This window comes from Ascidiella aspersa, chromosome 3, assembly GCF_963924565.1.
Source record: "Ascidiella aspersa chromosome 3, kaAscAspe10.2, whole genome shotgun sequence".
Classification (NCBI taxonomy): Eukaryota; Metazoa; Chordata; class Ascidiacea; order Phlebobranchia; family Ascidiidae; genus Ascidiella; species Ascidiella aspersa.
The window spans coordinates 7,954,550-7,969,739 of record NC_139449.1 but is presented as its reverse complement, the minus strand read 5'-3'; the positions used below and the strand labels follow the sequence as shown (position 1 = coordinate 7,969,739).

General features: G+C 34.9%; 1 pseudogene; it reads left to right on the top strand.

Moving 5' to 3' along the window:
• Positions 1–33: 33 nt before the first annotated feature.
• On the top strand, positions 34–7,017 carry LOC146159017 (ATP-binding cassette sub-family C member 4-like; annotated as a pseudogene).
• Positions 7,018–15,190: the final 8,173 nt, after the last annotated feature.

The following is a 15,190-nucleotide window of genomic DNA, read 5'->3' as shown; positions in this document are numbered from 1 at the left end:
CTTCATATTAAAATTCAGTAGCCTAGGACTAGGATGGGCGGTATGAAGTGCTGTGATTATTCTTTCCATGTTGGGCTTTTTTAATATTAAAAATAAGGGACACATTGCGCGCAGAGGAAAAATGCATTTAATAGTTTGGAAAACAATTTAGCCGAAGATGTCCAATTGGATGATTCTCTCAAAACGGACTGAAAATAAACTTACCAAAAATAGACTTTCTTGCCACTTGTTTTATGTTTCTTGTGAATTTTGTTGTTGGACTACCGGCTATCCTTTATCACTCTAGCGAAGAGAGAGCTGTAGTTACGGTTAAGAAGGCGCTGGCTCTTAATACGAGAGCCGACAGCTGCCTGTGTCTCTTACACGTCCTTGAATCTGACCTCAAAGAAGCAGGCTGCTAGAATACCTGTCCTTAATCCTTCGCTTCGTGAACTCTAGAAAAAATCACTTTACACGGTAGTTATTGCCCGTTGAGTATATTCACAAATCTCAGAAACACACGATATAATGAAGCGGTGGTTCAAGCCGCAATCAGTAAGACATATCAAGTCGAATGCATAAAATAGATGGAATTGCGAAACGCGGAAAACACACAGTTCGGCGCTTGGTAACGCGTCCTTGGATAACGGTCACCTGTAAAGTGACGTCAAACTAGGCAAAATGGAGTAATTTTCATGTTAAATGCTACAATCACATAGCCTAATATTTATTTTAAATAAGAGGGCGCTTTTCAATTAGAGGGATTTGTATGCCTGTTGTATAGAGTGAAGAATCGATTATGCCTTAAGTTGTCATGTAATAACCATTTACATATTTCGTGATAATTGTATCGCAAATAAATTATTTTTTTACTTTTTATGTGTATAGTATTTTGGGAATTTGCATTGTGCTCCCATATTGCTTACAATTTTATTCCGGCAGTAACAAAATGGACATGGTTCCAGAACTTCTATTCAAATTTATTAAACTTTAACAACACTTTTCTGTAAAAATACGCAAAACACACTGTGATTTAGATATTCTGAAGCTGCTCTTACGCCAACTATTACAGCTTGCTACACCGAAAGCCATCGCAACTAACTTTCTATTTTTTTTGAAAACTGTTGGAAAAACGAAAAAATTAAACGTAGCCTAAAGGCTAAATATGGAAAATTGATAAATAGGGTAGGATTTTGTTATTTACAAAAAAAATGTTTACTAAATAAGATAAGTTCTGTATAGATCGGTGATCGGCTTATAATTAAATATGGGATAAGAGGATATTTGAGGATTTTGGTTGGTTCATATAAAACACACACACAAAAAAAAATTATGATCTTATATCAACTGATAAACTTCTTGCTGTAACGTTGAAATATTCGGTCTAACACTTAAGTGTTGATAACCTGACCTAATGTTGTTCATTTTCAAGGCAGAGGACTCTGTGTTATTTCACTAACAAAGCTAGATCTTCATCCAACAACTTCAGCGAAATATGCCATCCTTCCATATAGCCTACAACGCCACATCCCAAACCACTATTTGACGACGACTACTACATTCTTATACTTCTTTGTAAGAAAACTCTGTTTCTATATGCTCAGTTGTGCAACTGATACGTTTCCAGGTTCTCTTTACCCTAAAATACACAAATTTTTAATTTTTTGCAGTACTATACTTTTTAAATTCAAAAGTCTGTCTTACAAATAATTTATTTTGTCTGAAACATATTTTTTGTACAACCTCTAAAAGGCCAATCGAGCATATCTTTCTATTGTGAATAGTCCAGGCTGAGCAATCATCACGAAACAAGTGTGTTTACACTGTTAAATTTCGACCTCTTTTTCCAGATCTCACGCTGGCCTTTGTTGCCGCCTTGTTTATCCGCGCTTTTTACCAAAACCGCCACTTGGTGGTGTCGGGGAGGCGCATGCACGACAAGATGTTGTCGGCCATTTTGAAAGTACCTAGGCTATTCGATACTTTGACATCAACCCAACCGGTAAGTGTTTTCTTTAGGCAAGAATTTTTGGTTTGAAAAATTGAGAATTTGTTTATACTATCATAAAAAATGTCCTTGCTAAACCCTACACCAAATTGGCATTTTGGGAACCCCTGATCTAGAGTACCATTTGTTTATAGAACAATCAGGTCCAATATGGGTAATATTCTTTAAAATGAATTACTCAAAATAACTGTGAAATTTTACCTTCAGAATTTAGAACAACCCTAGCCATTTTCTTAAATTAAATTTTAAATAGACATTAAATTTCTTGATAAGATTGACAGAAAAGTATATCCCGACAAAATTACAATCTTAAAAGTATCCAAGCTGACTTAAATTTACCGCTTTTATTCTAAGTGAAAGTTAAATGTGCAGCAAATAACGAGCTTAACCTTCTTACCAAGTCTGCTTTTTTACAAGTAAAACATTTTACGTAAATAAAGCTTAAGCTCGCAAAACATTGCGTTTATTGCAGCGTGTTCCGTAACATTTTTTCATAAGACATTAGGACACTTCACAGGCAACGTACAGCAACCCTATAACCGAGTATAAACTATTACGCAACATTTGGAATAAGTTTGCAAGATATCGCGTTTATTTCAGCTGTTCGAACACTAAGCAAATTTGCTTTTCAACGTTTTTTTTTCTTGGATGCAGTATGTTACCTACCAGGATTACGTATTTGCTCAAATTTCGCGCAATTTAAACAATTGGTGCTGCGGCTTGCTTACATTTGTTAGTAATTTTTGATCGACATATGTCACGGTTTTTTTTACGTAAAATATGCGAGACGTGTTTACAGTTTAGCCAAGGTTGTCTGTTTAGTAGCTCCATTAAAAAAAAACACAACGTTGTAATTTTGTTTGATGTTAAATAATATGTTAAGTATAGCTTCATTTTTAAAAACACACATCGTTTCAATTTTGTTTGATGTTAAATAGTATGTTAAGTATAGCTTAATTTTTAAAAACACACATCGTTGCAATTTGGTTTGAAGTTAAATATACTTTTTTAAATTATCGGCTGTAACATGCGGCTTCAGGAAAAAGGTTATAAGCCTACAATGCTGGTAACACGTGTTTAGTGATTAAATGGTGAGAGCGCTTCGCGCCTTTCCTTTAGTTGCCTATTTCAGACACAAAACTGATTTTTAAACGTTAATTTTTCATTTTTACACTGTTTTAACCAAATGCAAAAATAATGGGAGTTGACGGAGACCAAAAATTAAATCTTTAGAGCCACGCAGATAAGTCACACAATTAAACACGCCATTACATTAATGCTGCTTTCACACGGACTGTGGGGTGTTACTCTGAATGCGGGGAAGCATTAGGTTAACCGTTTATTAGACACAAGATATGACATGATTAGAAACACATCACAATCATCACATGATTTGTAATTTCTATTTAGTGACACGTAGTGCAAACGTTTAGGCATAAGCGATTTTGTTATGACATTACAAAAAATATATTTGCATTATTTCAGCCTCTTACGAAGTTCTTACGCTATCCGTAACATTACCTTTTGGGTATATTCTGATTACCACATTTATCTTCCATAATCATTGGGTATAACATGAGGCCAGCAGTAGCAACGTAATATGCAATAGTGATAAAGAGCCCACAGTATGATGGATTGATTCATTTTGTCAAATTAGAAAAAATTCAGATATAGCCTACTTTGTACATTATGATGATCATTGTGGTGTAATTCATTTTTAACCAGTTAAAATAACTGAAAAATATTATAATTAACCTGGGCAACGCCGGGTATTTCGTCTAGTATTATTATAAAATATGTAGAAATCATTAAGATGCTTTTTAGCAAATAACCTGACTTAGGATTAGTTAATTTCTAAATGACTTCTTTACAACAATCCTAAAGAAATAGAAAAACATCAAAACGGTTACAATGTAGACTTTATGTAGCCATTAACGGTAAAAATCTACAAAGCAACATTAAAGAAACTTTCCTTCCGACTACTAAAAAAACAGCAATCAAACTTGTTTTTAATCAAACCTAATTTTTAAGGCGTCTGGTTTCTGTTTTTGGTGGGTCAAGATGGTTTAGCGTTCGCCTCGAAGTGATCAGTGCAATCTTCATCGGAGGAGTTTGCTTCCTTCTTCTAATAACCTCATCCCTTGTGAATACCAACGCTGGAAGCGTTGGACTAATTGTCGTCTACTCTCTTCAGATCATGGCTAATTTCCAGTGGTGTATTCGACAGAGTGCGAAAATAGAAAACCACGTGAGATTAGGCAAACGTGTTAACCTATTTTATGTTTTACTGCAGTTACCTGTCACCTGTATGTCGTAAGCCGATTAAATTGGTTTACTACTTTTTATGACAAACACTCCGGTTATACATGTATTTGTATTAGTTTCTGGCGAAGCAAAACGCATCAGGGGATTGCGCGAATGAGCCATAATAGAACTTTAATGCTTGTTAACTCACGTAATAAAAACCTAAAACAAAATTAAAGTGTTTTTTGAACAGAAAGTGCCGTAGAATAATTTCTTACATAAATTTAACTAAATGTGTATTTTCCGTAAAAATTTGCACATTCGACTAACTTGTTTCGTGTTTGCAATTTTGTTTAAACATGCTAAACAAATAATAAAATAAAATATTTCGGTAAAAAAAAAAAAAAAAAAGGAAAAAAAAAAAAAAAAAAAAAAAAGGAAAAAATGAATACTTTGGTTCAAATTTTAGGACATTTTAAAGCTGTATCAGTTTATGTTATTTAGGTTCCCCAAGGTTTATATTAGGTTCTACAGTGAAATGCGCCGATGGTGTTAGTACTGCTGCATTTATATTATAAAGATGGTCCCGGTGTATTGAAACCAATGAGCTTTGAAGTAAATCCGGCCGAAAAGATAAATTGCAGTTTTTGATTTTAATATTTGAGTGTTTTCCCTTATATGTTAGCTGTGGGGGAAAAACTTTGATATTTCGAGCAATGTTTCTCTTGGCTAAGCTGAAATGTTATGCGCATTCGGAAAATTATTATATTGCAGAATCTGTATTTTGGTTCTCGTTTATTTTCTGTACGAAAGTGTTTGCAATAAACTAAGTGGTTGTAGTATGCGCATGTATAATGTTCATTGGTTAAATACAAATTTTAGCAAAATAATTTTGTTATTCATGACATTAATTTCTTACTAAAGTGCTACAACCGTTTTAGGAAATATTTGCAGTAAAACATATAAACACTTCTGTTGTACCGTTTCATTGGTTGTTAGTTGCTAAGCAAAAGCCTGATGTTCACCATAATTGTTTTAAATGTTTGTATGTTGTTGCTTATTTTTGTTTAAATTTTGTTAAACTTATTTCAGCTCAGAATTGTTGGTCGAACCGGGGCGGGAAAAAGTTCTCTCATTGCGTCACTGTTCCGCTTGAGCGAGCACAGCGGAGGAAAAGTTTTTCTCGATGAAGTCGACATTTCCACGATCGGTTTGACCAAACTTCGCTCCTCGATGTCGGTGATTCCCCAGGTGAAAACCAAATGTTATTTGGATGAACCAAAATATACTGAACGGGCAAAACCTTTAGCAACACAAATTGTTGCCAGGATTAGGTAAATTGTGATGGGAAAAGTTAATAAAAACGCACAACTGTTGAGCATTGTTCCGAAAAATCATTAATTTGCATTATTAGTCCTAAAAATGCATCTGTATTGGAAATAAATAATTCTTTCGATCGTGACAGTTCAAAAAGGGTGGGAATCAGGGCGTAGTTTTGTTAATACTGAGATGATTAAAAATATATTCAATGAACAATTCCCCTATAGATTCGGTCAAATCTTTCAACTTGGTAGCTCAGTATAATTCCAAACCCGGTTGCTTTTTAATTTTTTTCAAGGACCATGTTCTTTTTGCTGGCAGCCTTCAACTTGTACCCTTTCTCAGTTTATACGGACGAAAACGTTTGGGATTCCCTTCATAAGGTAACTTGCAATCATGATCCACAAGGTCATGTAGCGCTGACTATTTCACAAAATATTGTAAGTGATGACAGGTGAACTTTTATTAGTTATTATTCTTATAACACTTTGATGCGTCAAATAGCCACCACATTAAAATTGATTAATAAACGTAAAACAGATAAAACTCCTTCAAATAAAGCGAACAATTATATTTGGTATAAATTATTTTGAGATTATTATTAAAATTAATTAATTTTTTTGGGTGTTTACTGGTTCCTTACTTTCAGGTTGAAATGAAGCAAATGGCTGAGAGCTTTCCGTCCAAGCTTGAGACGGAACTTTCCGAGGCCGGATCGAACTTAAGAGTGGGCCAGCGTCAGCTGATCTGTCTCACCCGAGCTGCGCAAACGTCGACCTGAGTTAAAATGGCGTCAATATCACACATCAAACTCATGCATGGTTTTGAATAATACAAAAGTTAGGTAAATCACAATAAATAATGTTTGGTCGATACAGACAAAGTGGCAAGCATTTGCTATGTATTCAAAATGAATCATTATATTTTAGAACAGAACAAATGTTGTCCGCTTCTCGGGAATGATCTTTTTTTGTAGTGAATTAGTTGTAAGAATCGTTTTGCATTTTTATATCTTTGATCACAATTTGGCCTTAAAAATAGCAGATAGTGCATGATTGGATACACTATGCACGGGATCTGTAATAGCTTGATGAAGAATTGCAAAGCGAAACAGGTTTATTAGATCGACATCATCTTGGTTAAGACATTTCGATACGAGCTTGTATCATCTTCAGGTAATGTGACTGATAAGTTTTTCAAACATCATTTATAAAAGGTGGGATGGAATTGTTATCTGAGTTTTTATGTTTGGAGCATTTTTTGTTTTGTTAAGTGTATGATTAATTGCGTAAATATGAGTATATAGATTTTTTCTTTTAACTTTAAGATACGATGCGCTCATCCAGAAAACAATCCGAGAAACATTTAAGGACTGTACGATGGTGACAGTCACTCATCAGATCGAAACCATCATCGATTGCGACCGCGTTATGGAGAGAATTATCCAATTTACCCCTGAAGAATAAACGTTTAAATCCTCCGACCTAAAATCATTACAACAAAAGACGAAACCCCTTTGAACAAAATAAGTCTTTTTTGGCGCTAGAACAGTTAATCCAAGCAGTCGACGATTACAATTTAGTTGCATGATATTCGTAACTCAACCTAAACACATTCATGCAGGGCTCTTTTTAAATAAATCTGTGTTTGATATAGAGCGAATCACGCAACAGGCAAAGTTAATTTAGGTACTAAGCGACGGAAAAATAGTCGAATTGGATTCTCCACACAATTTGCTCAACAACAAAAGTGGAACTTTCAACAAAATGATCGACTCTGTTGGAGCTGCCAGCAGCAAAGAAATAAGGGAAAAGGTTAAAAAAGTAAGATGGATTTTGAGCTACATTTGTTCAAAGTATACACGCTTAAGGAAAATAAATAACGACAACCCAAAACTTAGATGGTGTACAAACTAATGAGAACACTTGTGTTTTTAAACTAAACTGTCTGGCATAAACAATAAATAATGCATTAAATATTGTTACGAAAAAAGCTTAAACATTTTAATGACTTTATAAAAAGCTATTGACGATTAGTATAATTACCAAATCAATGATAATAGTGTTTCTACCTTAAGGATATATATACCTCTCTTTTATTTCAGGCGCACGATTATTCCAAAAATACTTCAGTTTAAACAACCACAAAATGAGTTCGAGTTTTTGTCGAACTAAAAGACATTGATAAATAAAAACAAATGTTTCATCTGGGCATCTCGGGCTGCCAAATAATATACGTGAAATGTTTTTCTATTTACACAGATCATTTATACCAGGGGTTCCCAACCTTTTTTGCTGCTCGTATCCCTTCGTTAGTTTAGGGCATTCTTCGTACCCAATTACTTTGTTTGTCACTTCTTAGTGGAATATTTGTTGCGACTTCATTGATAAAATTCGCTCACATGATAGTCGATTTTACTAAAGGAAAATTAAGATATCATAATTATTTGAGATTTTTTTGTATTCTAGACTAGTGCTCCGCAACCGGTGTGCCGCGACGTTCCTGTAGGATTTTACCTGCGTTTTTTAAGGGTAGTTTTTATTAATTAAGATAATTATCACGATAATTAATTGGACATCAAGACAGGCATTTCGCCCTTATGCAATAATCCAAGTGTAACTTTATGAACTCTTAAAAAAACCTATATGTTACGTTTAAGTATAAGTATAACCAGCAATTATTTTCAAACTTTCCACCAGTGTGAGTTTCTTCCACAACCACGAAAACCATGAAATAGCATTGTAAATGTATTTTTGGCGTTTTGGTATTGTTTTATAAATTGGGCAAAACAATCCAAAGCACAATTTTTAGGTTTTATTATTTCGAATATGCTATTAAAAGCCCTGAATGTTTTCTGATCCGCTATTTCAAAGGGGTGGTATTTTGAGGACTTTGTCCGGCTTAAGATATTTTAGGAAGACAGTAAAACGGGCAAAATCAGAAGACAAAATAATGTAATTCGTCAAATTATTTATCGGCGCCTTTGACGCGTTTACATATAAGTTGTTCCGTTTTCTCGACCTGCCTAGAATATTTTCTTAAGTTGTCTATTTTCGATCGTCATATATGTCGTAGCTGTGCCGCCGAATTAATTTATCTCTATTGGTGTGCCGCAAGTGAAAAAAGGTTTGGGAGCACTGTTCTAGACCCATGTCTATATTTGTTTCGTAAATTGTTCGGTCAATACCACAGGAGGTACAACCGATTTGTGTGCCCCCAAATACTGTATTTTACACTCTAGTGCCAGAGGTGAATAATAGCGAACAGTTTGTAGCAGATTTACGGCAACAATATTTTGAATGACATTATCCGTGCATTTTGTTCCTAACTTTGTGATTAGTTGTTGATTGCTGACAGCAAGTAAATTCATATTCATTTCTCAATCTCTTGAAGACGGGCAGTGCAGTTAAAATAGGGCATTGTTATAAGCCAATGAGGTTTCTTACTAAATAATAACAAATGTTTGTAGTAATTGATTTTTTTTTTTCAATGCAAAGACCGTAATGGCGTTATGTAATTTACAATTCCAAAACAAAACTGTAGGCTACTGTTAAATCTGTTCGAAAAGCTGCTCTGTGGCCCAAGGATCTTCGTACCCCTTGATGTTCAATCTCGCACCCCTAAGGGGTACGAGTATCCCGGGTTGGGAACCCCTGATTTGTACTGATTTGGATTTACCTAGTATTTTGAATGTGATGCATTTCGTTAGATTTCATGAGCTGTTTTGATAGAAATGGCACTTTTTTGTTTGTCCTTATCAAAATGCAGGAGCTAAATTACAAGGATAGCAAACACTAATGAACCATATATACTTAAACATATTTTTAAAAAGTGGTCTTTGTAAAGTCGTTTTGTAAAGCAATAACGACAAACTTAGTAAAGCAATAACGACAAACTTGAATAGAGTAGGTTAGGCTTACATCAAGGACAAGATTAACTTCGGTGAGATATTTTCCAACTATGCATTTGCAGAATTTGTGAAAACCTTCCGCAACGAACAACAAAGTGGAAGACATCGGGGCGCCGCTTTTGTTGACTCAGACAATATAAAAAAATTATTGCAGCCCATTTTACCTGAATACACCGAATATATAGCTTTGAGCAGGTTTACGAAGACGTAAAGCGATTTCGGGAACTTGTATTTCCCAAATCAACAAAGAAGACAAGCCCAAACTTGTTTTTGGTATTTAACTTCACGAGCAACGGCACGGATTGTAAATTGGGTCGCAAGCAGTAAGACCGATATTATAATTGCATAATTGTTGGAATAAAACGAATTAGGAGTCATACCTAGAAATCGTATTAAGACACAAACGGAATACCATTTAAAAGTGTCGGAATTGGACTTAAACGGACAACATAGAATCTAAACAACCTTTGGCTAAGCCCCAAACCCACCCCTATAGTTTTATCATAAGTAGAGGACATTGTTTTTGTTTCCCACCAAGTTCTTTCAAGCCGTTACCTTATTTTTTGCCTGTACGAAAAATCCATTAGCACAAAGGCACAGCTTCGTTTGGGCTAATATAATATGCCGGCGTGCCGCCCAAAAATATATGATTATATTAAGATATTATGTCCCAAACTTTTTACTGAACAAAATCAACCGTTTCAGCAAAGATCCACGGATGGTTTGGTGAAACAATTTGGTGAAACAAAATAACCTACCTACAAACTGTTAAGGTTAATTGGACAAAACTTTTACAATTAAGAGATACTTGGACGCCTTATGCATATTAAATAGATTTGCATATTGCTCACAAAAATGGCATTTATAGTCCAACGAAACAGTACACGGGGGTTCATGTCCTGGTTTCCAGCATCTGTCCTTCATGTCTAACAAGCACTGTCACCTGTTAGGTCATTACGACCACTACGGGTGACGGCACAAAGTTAGGTCTAATCGTAAGATCTTGAAGAAATTGCTTTAGATTCACTTCCCAGCTCGGGTATTTTTACAAAAGGCTTAGTTTTGAAAACAACAATACAGTTGTTAGGGGGCATTGGCCGCAAGCACCTTCCCCTTTTCAGCTTTTTTTGGGTTCAAATTTAATTTATTTCCCGATCTTGTTTTGCGAGCTTGTCGCAAACATTCCATCGCATTTTATTACCTCCCTTGGAGCACTATCGTATAGCTCGTAAAAATTAACTACAAGCTCGTAAGATGCTTTGCGTAACTTTAAACGAAACTTGTAGTAGACAAGAAAAAGTTCGATTACAAAGCTATTCCAAAGTGAAAAACTGCTGAAACGAGCCTAAGCCTGTATAACGGCAACAATTCAATTCGTGTCTTTTAAAATTTTAATCTATGTGCATTTTGCAAACATTCGTTTGGGTTTTGCTTTTATTATCGTTTATTAGCGGTATAAAAGTTAAACCTGGCTTTTATTTATATATCTGCCTTGTTGTTTTTCACAAGTTATTCAACAGGTTTAATACAACAATTCCTCCTTGTACTCATACGAATAATTTAAGATCCCAATCAAAATAAATTCAATCATTTACTTAATCCATTCATTTAACTTTGTAAATCACATCATTCCCAACCAGCTGTATCAACTTAATCCCTTTTTAACCTAAAGTTCTCTACAAGGAATGTTAAGTTAGGCAAATAACGGAGATTTGGACCTAAGGCTTACGATTTTAAAGGACATGAATGGATTGAATTATTAAGCGATAAAAAATGTTTTATTTCAAGTTTACCATTGTAGCCTATTAAGCATTATACAGTTAACAATAGCTTTTAAGTATAAAAATCGAAAACTGTTCTGAAATCATTTAAAATAGTTATAAATGTTATTTTGTTACGTTTAGGTATAAGTATAACCAGCAATTATTTTCAAACTTTCCACTAGTGTGAGTTTCTTCCACAAGCTCGAAAACCATGAAATAGCATTGTAAATGTATTTTTGGCGTTTTGGTATTGTTTTATAAAGTGGGCAAAACAATCCAAAGCACAATTTTTAGGTTTTATTATTTCTAATATGCTATTAAAAGTCCTGAATGTTTTTTGATCCGCTATTTCAAAGGGCTGGTATTTTGAGGACTTTGTCCGGCTTAAGATATTTTGGAAAGACAGTAAAACGGGCAAAATCAGAAGACAAAAAAATTTAATTCGTCTAATTATTTATCGGCGCCTTTGACGCGTTTAAATATAAATCGTTCCGTTTTCTCGACCTGCCTAGAATATTTTCTTAGGTTGTCTATTTTCGATCGTCATATATGTCACAGCTGTACCGCCGAATTAATTTATCTCTATTGGTGTGCCGCAAGTGAAAAAAGGTTGCGGAGCACTGTTCTAGACCCATGTCTATATTTGTTTGGTAAATTGTTCGGTTAATACCACAGGACGATTTGTGTGCCCCCAAATACTGTATTTTACACTCTAGTGCCAGAGGTGAATAATAGCGAACAGATTGTAGCAGATTTACGGCAACAGTATTTTGAATGACATTATCCGTGCATTTTGTTCGTAACTTTGTGATTGGCTGTTGATTGCTAACAGCAAGTGAATTCATATTCATTTCTCAATCTCTTGAAGACGGGCAGTGCAGTTAAAATAGCGCATTGTTGTAAGACAATGAGGTTTCTTACTAAATAATAACAAATGTTTGTAGTAATTGATTTTTTTTGTCAATGCAAAGACCGTAATGGCGTTATGTAATTTACAATTCCAAAACAAAACTGTAGGCTACTGTTAAATCTGTTCGAAAAGCTGCTCTGTGGCCCAAGGATCTTCGTACCCCTTGATGTTCAATCTCGCACCCCTAACGGGTACGAGTACCCCCGGTTGGGAACCCCTGATTTGTACTGATTTGGATTTACCTAGTATTTTGAATGTGATGCATTTCGTTAGATTTCATGAGCTGTTTTGATAGAAATGGCACTTTTTTGTTTGTCCTTATCAAAATGCAGTAGCTAAATTACAAGGATAGCAAACATTAATGAACCATATGTACTTAAACATATTTTAAAAAAAGTGGTCTTTGTAAAGTCGTTTTATAAAGCAATAACGACAAACTTACAACTGAATAAAGTAGGTTAGGCTTACATCAAGGACAAGATTAACTTCGGTGAAATATTTTCCAACTATGCTTTTGCGGAATTTGTGAAAACCTTCCGCAACGAACAACAAAGTGGAAGACATCGGGGCGCCGCTTTTGTTGACTCAGACAATATAAAAAAATTATTGCAGCCCATTTTACCTGAATACACCGAATATATAGCTTTGAGCTGGTTTACGAAGACGTAAAACGATTTCCGGAACTTGTATTTCCCAAATCAACAAAGAAGACAAGCCCAAACTTGTTTTTGGTATTTAACTTCACGAGCAACGGCACGGATTGTAAATTGGGTCTCAAGCAGTAAGACCGATATTATAATTGCATAATTGTTGGAATAAAACGAATTAGGATAGTCATACCTAGAAATCGTATTAAGACACAAACGAAATACCATTTAAAAGTGTCGGAATTGGACCTAAACGGACAACATAGAATCTAAACAACCTTTTGCTAAGCCCCAAACCCACCCCTATAGTTTTATCATAAGTAGAGGACATTGTTTTTATTTGCTACCAAGAAATTTCAAGCCGTTACCTTATTTTTTGTCTGTAAGAAAAATCCATTAGCACAAAGGCACAGCTTCGTTTGGGCTAATATAATATGCCGGCGTGCCGCCCAAAAATATATGATTATATTAAGATATTATGTCCCAAACTTTTTACTGAACAAAATCAACCGTTTCAGCAAAGATCCACAGATGCTTTGGTGAAACAATTTGATGGAACAAAAATAACCTACCTACAAACTGTTAAAGTTAATTGGATAAAACTTTTACAATGAAGAGATACTTGGACGCCTTATGCATATTGAATAGATTTGTATATTGCTCACAAAAATGGCATTTATAGTCCAACGAAACAGTGCACGGGGGTTCATGTCCTGGTTTCCAGCATCTGTCCTTTATCACAAGCACTGTCACCTGCTAGGTCATTACGACCACTACGGGTGACGGCACAAAGTTACGTCTAATCGTATAAGATCTTGAAGAAATTGCTTTGGAATCACTTCCCAGCTCGGGTATTTTTACAAAAGGCTTAGTTTTGAAAACAACAATACAGTTGTCAGGGGGTATTGGCCGCAAGCAGCTTCCATTTTTCAGCCTACTTTGGGATCAAATTTAATTTATTTCCCGATCTTGTTTTGCGAGCTTGTCGCAACCATTCCATCTCATTTTATTACCTCCCTTGGAACACTATCGTATAGCTCGTAAAAATTAACTACAAGCTCGTAAGATGATTTGTGTAACTTTAAACGAAACTTGTAGTAGACAAGAAAAAGTTCGATTACAAAGCTATTCCAAAGTGAAAAACTGCTGAAACAAGCCTAAGCCTGTATAGCGGCAACATTTCAATTCGTTTCTTTTAAAATTTTAATCTATGGGCATTTTGCAAACGTTCGTTTGTTTTTTGCTTTTAGTATCATTTATTAGCGGTATAAAAGTTAAACCTGGCTTTTATTTATATATCTGCCTTGTTGTTTTTCACAAGTTATTCAACAGGATTAATACAACAATTCCTCCTTGGATTCATACGAATAATTTAAGATCCCAATCAAAATAAATTCAATCCTTTACTTAATCCATTCATTTAACTTTGTAAATCACATCATTCCCAACCAGCTGTATCAACTTAATCCCTTTTTAACCTAAAGTTCTCTACAAGGAATGTTAAGTTAGGCAAATAACGGAGATTTGGACCTAAGGCTTACGATTTTAAAGGACATGAATGGATTGAATTATTAAGCGATAAAAAATGTTTTATTTCAAGTTTACCATTGTAGCCTATTAAGCATTATACAGTTAACAATAGCTTTTAAGTATAAAAATCGAAAACTGTTCTGAAATCATTTAAAATAGTTATAAATGTAACTATCACGTAATAATTTTACATTAGGAAAAAATAGTTGTCGAAACTAAACAGTTTAAATCAGGGGCGCGCAACCTTTTCAACACAAGGGCCAGTTAGGAAATTTAATGCTTACAGGAGGGCCGCATATCAAATAAACACTAATGGGTATTTTCAGTTTTTACTATAAAAACACAAGTACAAGCGAATATGAAATATCATAGCAATCACACATGTGGATGTTCAAATAGAAGTTAGTGAGAAGGCTGATGCTGGATATTTTGAACCAACTTGTCAATGTTTGGTTCCAGGCCAGATGTGTATAGACGCAAACTATTTAACAGCCTTAATTCAAAACCAGCTGTTAAACATACCAACGTGACACAAGTAAAGCTTTATGAATAAAGATTGTTTTGTAATAGATGCTTCCCATTCGAGTTTAAAACGGCATTAGTGCAGCGGTGTAGCCTATGGGTTACATCGCACTTTCCCACAGGAAACTGAAAGAGCAAAAGTCCCAACATTGGTGCACACAAAATTACCTTATGTAGGGAAAAATATCTGGAAGAATGTGAAGGGCCGCACAAAAAATGGCAAAGGGCCGCATGCGGCCCTCGGGCCGCACGTTGCCCGCCCCTGGTTTAAATTGAAAAGAAACTGAGGGAAAATATGATAATAAAACCAGCAAAAAAGTCTTCGGACAGGAGATAAGACGTAAATCACTCCTTATT